A 7,569-nucleotide genomic window follows, 5' to 3' on the forward strand; every position below is an offset into this window, starting at 1 on the left:
GTAATATCTTGCAAAGCATTAATTACTCTCATATCACTTTGATCCCAAAAAGAAAGAATCCAAAAATCATGTCTCATTTTCGACCTATCAACCTTTGCAATGTCATCTTCAAGATTGTTTCCAAAGTCTTAGCCAATAAACTTAAGCAGATCCTGGGCAATATTATTTCTGAGTGTTAAAGTGCATTTGTAGTGGATAGAGTGATCACAGAAAACATCCTCATCTCCTTTGAAACTTTGCACTATATGAAGTCCAAACGCCAAGGAAACACTGCACATATGGCTCTCAAGCTTGATATGAGTAACGCCTATAATAGGGTTGAATGGAATTATCTAAAGGCTTTGATGTTAAAGATAGGGTTTCATCCAAAATGGGTTGATCTGATCACAGCAGGGGTCTCATCCGTATCTTACTCAGTATTGGTAAATGGAGTTCCTTTAGGCTTTATCAAACCCTCTAGAGGCATTTGTCAAGGGGATCCTTTGTCACCCTATTTATTCCTACTATGCATCGAAGGATTCTTGGCGCTATTTAGGAATGCTGCTCACCATAGGGATTTACATGGAGTTAGCATTTCATGGAATGGGCCTTAGATTACCCATCTGTTATTTGCAGACGACGACTTACTCTTCTGCAATGCTTCTTTATCTGAATGTCGTATTATCAAGGAAATTTTTCATGATTATGAACTTGCATTAGGACAAAAGATAAATTGTGATAAAAGCTCCACTTTTTTTTAGCACCAACACCTCCCAATCATTAAGGGAGGAGATCAAGCACTTCCTAAATGCTAACTCTAATGAGTCCCTAGAAAAGTATCTTTGGCTAGCTACCACCCATAATTGGCAAAGGAAAGAAGCAAGCATTTGTAGATATCAAGAGAAAAATTCAATCTAAGCTTTGTGGTTGGAAGGGGAAGCTATTATCACAGGCCAGCAAGGAGATTCTCATTAAATCTGTGGTTCAAGCTATTCTAGTATATGTTATGAATTGTTTTCTTTTTCCAATTAATGGGCCTATGTGATGACATCAACTCCATGATAGGGGCAATTCTGGTGGGGTCAAAAAAAATGAAGGGAAGAAAATAAATTGGCTGAGTTGGAAGCATATGCGTTTAGCAAAAAAGGATTGAGGATTGGGGTTTCGGGACCTCAAATGCGTTAATATAGCTCTATTGGCTAAATAGTGCTGGAGGCTTCTCCATAATCAGGATTCTTTGTTCTATAAAGTTTATAAAGCGAAGTATTTTCCCAACACATCCTTTCTTGAAGTTGCTGTTCCTAGTCACTCTTCCTATGCTTGGAGAAGCATTACTTATGGGTGACAACTTATCATTCAAGGCAGCCGATGAAGGGTAGGTAATGGTTCTTTGATCAATCTCTGGGCAGACAGATGGCATACCCTTTCCAATATTTTCTACTTACTATTTGAGTTTGTGTAGGTGGCATACCCTTGCCAATATTTTCTGTGTGATGGCTAGCCAAAGAAAAGTCCTCTTTGGTTGATTCATTTATTCTCTCTTCATTTCCTGGTGCAACATTCCAAGGATGCAATGGATTGAGTGTCAAGTATCAAGTAAAATTAATAATGGCTTTGGGATACTAGCTGCAATTCAATTAAGTCTTATGTTTCTTGGTAGAAATGATAAGCATACCTGGTCACTTATCCATATGGCGATCTTTTCCACGTTCACTGCTTGCTCATCAAGCTGACCAGTGTTTTTTGTAATCTCTTCATGAGGTATAGTCGTCTTCTTGAATCGTTTAACAAACAATTTGTGAGGAAGGTTCATCAACTGATGCATGCATCTCGTGTTCTTGTTTGAGTTCGGCTGACAAGGTTTTTAGGCCCGTTGTAATTATCAAAGAAGTGGTACATTGTATATAAGTCTGTTGAGGTCTAAAAAAAAGGTCATAGTGAAATAAGCCCAAAAAAAAGAACAAGTCCAGCCCAAAAGGAAAATTCAAGCTAAGCCCAAAGTAATAGATACGGGAGACCCATGAGGGAATAAAAGAAAGGCCCAGAGGATCCTAAAGCCCAGAAAAAAGAAGCATAAAAAAAAAAAAAGAGGACCACGGCAAAGTATAAGAAGCAAGGATCCTCAGGAACCATCAATAAGCACAGATCCCTTCAGGCACAAAGAAAAAGGAAGACTGGGACAGATCGATAGAAAGAAGACAGAAGAAGAAAATAAGAAATAAAAGCAAAATGCGAGCGACCTCTCATGGCACAGACAGAAAAGGCCTCGGGGAACCAAGACAGGGAAGAAGAATGATAACAAACGACTTTCAAAAATGGCAGAACAGGATTCCGCCCAAATAGGAAAGAAAAGAAAAAGTGGAAGACGCCAGAAATGGGGATGCCGAGAAGGGCATACCTCAGCACGTCCCAAAGAAGATGGCCAACCAGAAGCTTTCAAAAGAATTAGAACTGAGAGAAGGAAAGAATGAGAAAAAACGGAAAAGGGACTTACCGAGACGATGGGGACAGGACATGCTTTGTTTGCAAAAGAGCAAAACAGGGGAACCAATGGTTCCCCGGGAAGCCCAGAAAACTCTATTATAAAAGGAGGGGATGGGTTGTGAAGAAGAAAGCGGAGAAAAAGAGAGAAACACAAGAAAGAATAAATTCTCCAGGAAAAAACTATCAGAAAAATCGAGAGTGAAGAGAAAATACTAAGGGAAAAACAAATATTGCTTCCCAGTATCCTGTAAAAGCCACTATTGCACATACTCGGATTCAACGAGAATCAAACTTTGCAAGTTTTGAAGGCTGAAATAGTCATTCAAGACTGCAATTTTTGAGCTTGATTGAACCTTGTATCACGTCTTAGTGAGCTTTCTGTAATCAAACAGATAATGTATTAATAAAACATTGCCTCATATTTCCCAAGATCCCCACAGCATTAATTTTTTTTATCGCTTTGCTAATCCTGTTTCTTTCCTTCTGAATTTACCTTGTTAATTTTTGGCACTCTTCGATGTCCTTGTTAATTTTTGGCACTCTTCGATGTCCTTGTTTGTCATTTTCTTTCTATTGTCAGGAGTATTCTCTGCATTTCACTTGATTCTTAAACAGCTCGTTAGCTGCGGTGAGTCAAGGCCCGGTCCACCAAATCCTCCTTTTCATTTAGGCCCGGGATCCTTGGGCCTGAGTGTCACGAAAAGGGCACTCTCACATTTTGGCGACTCCGCTGGGGACTGGGCAAAGAAGAAGGAAGAAGCAACCCCTTCACAGAGAATGCCGCCAAGACAAAGAAACAACAAAGGAACTAATGTGCCACCTACGGCCTCTGAGCCCGTAGGAGAAAACGAGGTAGCTTCCAGGCAAGGAGGTGGGATACCCTTGGTAGAACAGGAGGTTGTGTCAGAACAAAGACACGCAAGGCAGGAACCAGACCTCATGGCCAGGATGACGGCAATGTTAAAGGATCTGGAGCAAGAAGTTCGTCTTCTCAAAGAGGGCAGGACACAAGAAATCAGAAACAATGTTCCCCCTACTGGCCACCAAGATGGGACGCAGCCAGAAGAAGGGTCAGCAGTGGGAGGAAGAGCCAACCCTCAGTACTTGACACTGGCAGATGTCAATGCCCTCCTGGAGCAAGAAAGGGAAAAACTCTCAGGGATCCCCAAGCAATTCTCTCGGGATCCCCCGTTCCCTCCAGAACTTCTTGGCAAACCATACCCTAAGGGGTACGAACCCCCAAAGTTCCATCCTTTCGATGGGAGGAACGGAAGTACCGTGGAACATGTGAGTAGGTTTGTCCACACCATGGGCCCCTATGCAGGAGACAGAGAATTATGTCTGAGGGAATTCGCCAAATCCTTAGTGGATAGGGCATACACTTGGTACACCACGCTGAGACCCGGGTCCATCAAAACCTGGGATGAGATGATGGAAAAATTCTGCGCCAAATATTACCCTGGTGAAGACAAAATCACTTTCCAGAATCTGCAAATGGTGAGGCAGAGACCTGGAGAAGATCCTGTTCAATTCATTAAAAGATTTGAAGATGTGTCCCTAGACTACTATGGGGACCATGAAGAAAAGGAGCTCGTGCAAACCTGTATAGCCAACATGCTTTTTGATTATAGGCTCAACCTTGAAAATCTATGTATCGCGCAGTTTGCTGACCTGTTACAAAGAACCAGAAGGACGGCGCAAACCATGAGGACAAAAAGGCTGCCCGCATCCCAAGCTATGACAGCATCAGTAGGAGAGAAAAGGAAGAGACCAGATGGGAAGGTGTTCGAGGAACCACCAGTGATCCCATGTACAGCTGAGGAGTTAAGCCATGTCCTAGACAAATGGATTGGAGATAGGGTTGTTAGGCCATTCACTGTGTCCAGACCACCAACTGAAGAAGAAAGGAAGAACCCTTTATTTTGCAGAATCCATAATTATGTCAAGCACTCCACCAAGGATTGCTGGACCCTTCGCAGACTTTTCCACAAAAAGTTGAGAGAAGGAACCCTGGAGCTCACTCAGAAGGAGCCGGAAGTGCAGAGGAACCCCTTGCCTAACCACAAAGGAAAAGGGGTGGTAGCAGTAGTAATACATGGGAACCCGGCAGAAGCAGGAGAATCTGAAGGATCCTTCCACCCAAGCACAGTCAGGACCCTCCAGAAGAATCCTAAGTTCAGGTCACTATTCAATCAATTAGGATTCGGACCAAAAGCAAGAAGGGTGGCCACAGAGTCTCTCATGAGCATAGCAGCAGATTCAGGGATGGAATGCTTTACAGCTGAGTCACATGCTAGTCGAGCTTTCCTAGAGACAATCAATGCAATAACCTTCACTGATGAAGACATGGAGATTGAGCACCCAGACCACCGTAGACCCCTTTATCTAATGGCCACCATAAACGGCGTTCAAGTCAGAAGAGCACTGGTGGATACGGGGGCATCACTCAATCTCATAGTCTTGAGTACCCTGGAAGCTGTTAGCTTAGTTGACAGAAGGATCCTGGGGGCTCCCATGGAAATAACAGGATTTGGAGGATCGGTGGAATCAATAGAAGGATACGTGCAGCTAGCCTTAAGGGTAGGGCCAATAGTAGCTTTGACAAGGTTTCATGTGATTAATACAGAAGTTTCTTATCACGTGTTGTTGGGACGCCCGTGGCTTCATAAACATCGCCTTATTCCATCCACGTTCCATCAATGCATTAAAGGGAGACTGAATGGGAGGCCCATAAGGATCCCTGCCAACCATAATCCTTTCAGCCAGGGAGAAGTGAACTTTGCAGAAACAATGTTTTATGATGAGTTGGAGCGAGATGATGAGAACCCCGCCCCGGGGACCTCAGGGGCACCTATCCTAGAAGAAGAAGAAGGAGGAAGGGGCACCCGTGACCTGAGGAACCTTCTAGAAAGAAAAAGACAAAAGAGGGAGCCCAGCTCTTCAGGATCCCGAGAATGTGTGGTGGTGCGGGAACCTGGGGGAAGACTGATCTATCGTTTGTGAAGGTGCGCGGGACCCGAATGCATTGTGCAGGAAGGTCCTGGACCACCAAGCTGCATGATGGCCCAAGAAGGAATCCCAGAAGAACCAGTTAAGGAGGCCCAGATTCAGCCTGAGGAAGAATTAAAGGAAATAGATTTGGGGACAGAACCAGGATCCCGAAAACCTGTCTTCATTAGCAGTCAATTGGTGGCTCAAGAAAGAGAACAACTGGTAACCTTGCTTCAAAAATACAGAGATGTGTTTGCATGGACCTATGATGAGATGCCTAGTCTAGACCCAGGGTTGGTAATCCATTCTCTTAATGTGGACCCAGGAATGAGGCCAGTAGTCCAACCAGCTAGGGTCTTCCACACTGAGGTAGAAGCTCAAATAGTTCAAGAGGTCAAGAAATTGCTAACAGCTGGTTTCATCAAACCCATCCAACACCCAAAATGGCTTTCCAACATTGTACTTGTGAAGAAGAAAAATGGTCAGATTCGTTGCTGTGTAGACTTTCGCAACTTGAACAAGGCATGTCCTAAAGATGAATTCCCCTTGCCCAATAGCGACCTCCTTGTAGATTCAGCTGCAGGAAAGTCAATGTTCTCATTTATGGATGGGTACAGTGGATACAACCAAATCCGCATGGCAGCCAAAGATGCAGAGAAGACGGCATTCAGAACTCCGATTGGGAACTTTTACTACACTGTAATGCCCTTTGGCCTAAAAAATGCGGGGGCTACATATCAGCGGACCATGACAGCCATTTTCCATGACATGATGCATGAGGAGATGGAAGATTATGCAGATAATATTGTGGTCAAGTAAAAAACCAGAACAGGACATTTCCAAGTACTTGAGCAAGTCTTTGAAAGATGCAGGAAGTACAAGTTACGTATGAACCCCATGAAGTGCGCCTTTGGAGTGTCTGCTGGAAAGTTCCTTGGGTTCCTGGTACATCACAAAGGCATAAGCGTGGACCCAGCCAAGGCCACAGCTATCGCCACGATGAGAAGACCAACTATTGTCAGGGAACTCAAAAGCTTCCTGGGAAGGGTCTCCTATATTAGGAGATTTGTGCCTGGTTTAGCCTCAGCTACCACAGGCCTATCCAAACTGTTGAAAAAGGGGAATGAATTTACCTGGGGGACAGAGCAGCAGGAAGCTTTTCAAAGAATTCAGGGCGTTATGAATCATCTGCCCACCCTCCAGGCACCAGTACGTGGGCGACCTCTGTTGCTATACTTAGCATCAAACTCTCAGGCAATAGGAGCTTTGCTGGCACAAGAAGATGACCAAGGAAATGAGCAGCCTGTATATTATGTAAGCAGAACACTCAAGGATACCGAGACCAGGTACCCCAAAATAGAGAAAGCCTGCCTAGTGATCATTTATGCATCCCAAAGGTTGAAGAGGTACTTCTCAGCTCACCAAATCCTCTTGGTAACCAAGTCCCACCCCATAAAAGCACTCCTACACCAGCCCTTTCTCACAGGAAGGATAGCACAATGGCTAGTGTTGCTCTCACAATATGATATAGGTATAAGGACTCCCAAGGCTGTCAAGAGCCAGGCCATAGCAGATTTGCTAGCTCAATTCCCAGGAAAGGAGGAAGGCCCGCTGAGCGAAGAAATCCCTGGTGAGGTAGCAGTGATGGAGATCCCAGGGAAGAAATGGACCATGAGGTTTGACGGGTCGGCTACAGCAACTTCAAATGGGGTAGGAATTGTACTAAGCTGTGAAAATGGGGATATCATGCCCCTGTCTTTCAAGCTTGGTTTCTCATGCTCTAATAATGCAGCTGAGTATGAAGCATACTTAACTGGGTTGAATATAGCACTCAGCATAGGAGTGAAACATATGAGAGTATTGAGAGATTCCAATCTTGTAGTCTCCCAAGTGAAAGGTGACTTTGCATTACGGGAACAAAGCTTAGCAACCTACAGGACTTGGGCACAAAGGCTAGAGATGGAATTTCAGACCTTCAGCATAGAATACACTCAAAGAAGTGAAAACATGTTTGCTGATGCGCTCGCCACCCTGGGATCCTAAATACCATTTAATGGGAGGGATACGCTGATAAAAATAGGAAGGTAGGAACATTCTACTGTAAGGATTCTCCAA

Source organism: Quercus robur, chromosome 5 (assembly GCF_932294415.1).
Source record: "Quercus robur chromosome 5, dhQueRobu3.1, whole genome shotgun sequence".
Classification (NCBI taxonomy): Eukaryota; Viridiplantae; Streptophyta; class Magnoliopsida; order Fagales; family Fagaceae; genus Quercus; species Quercus robur.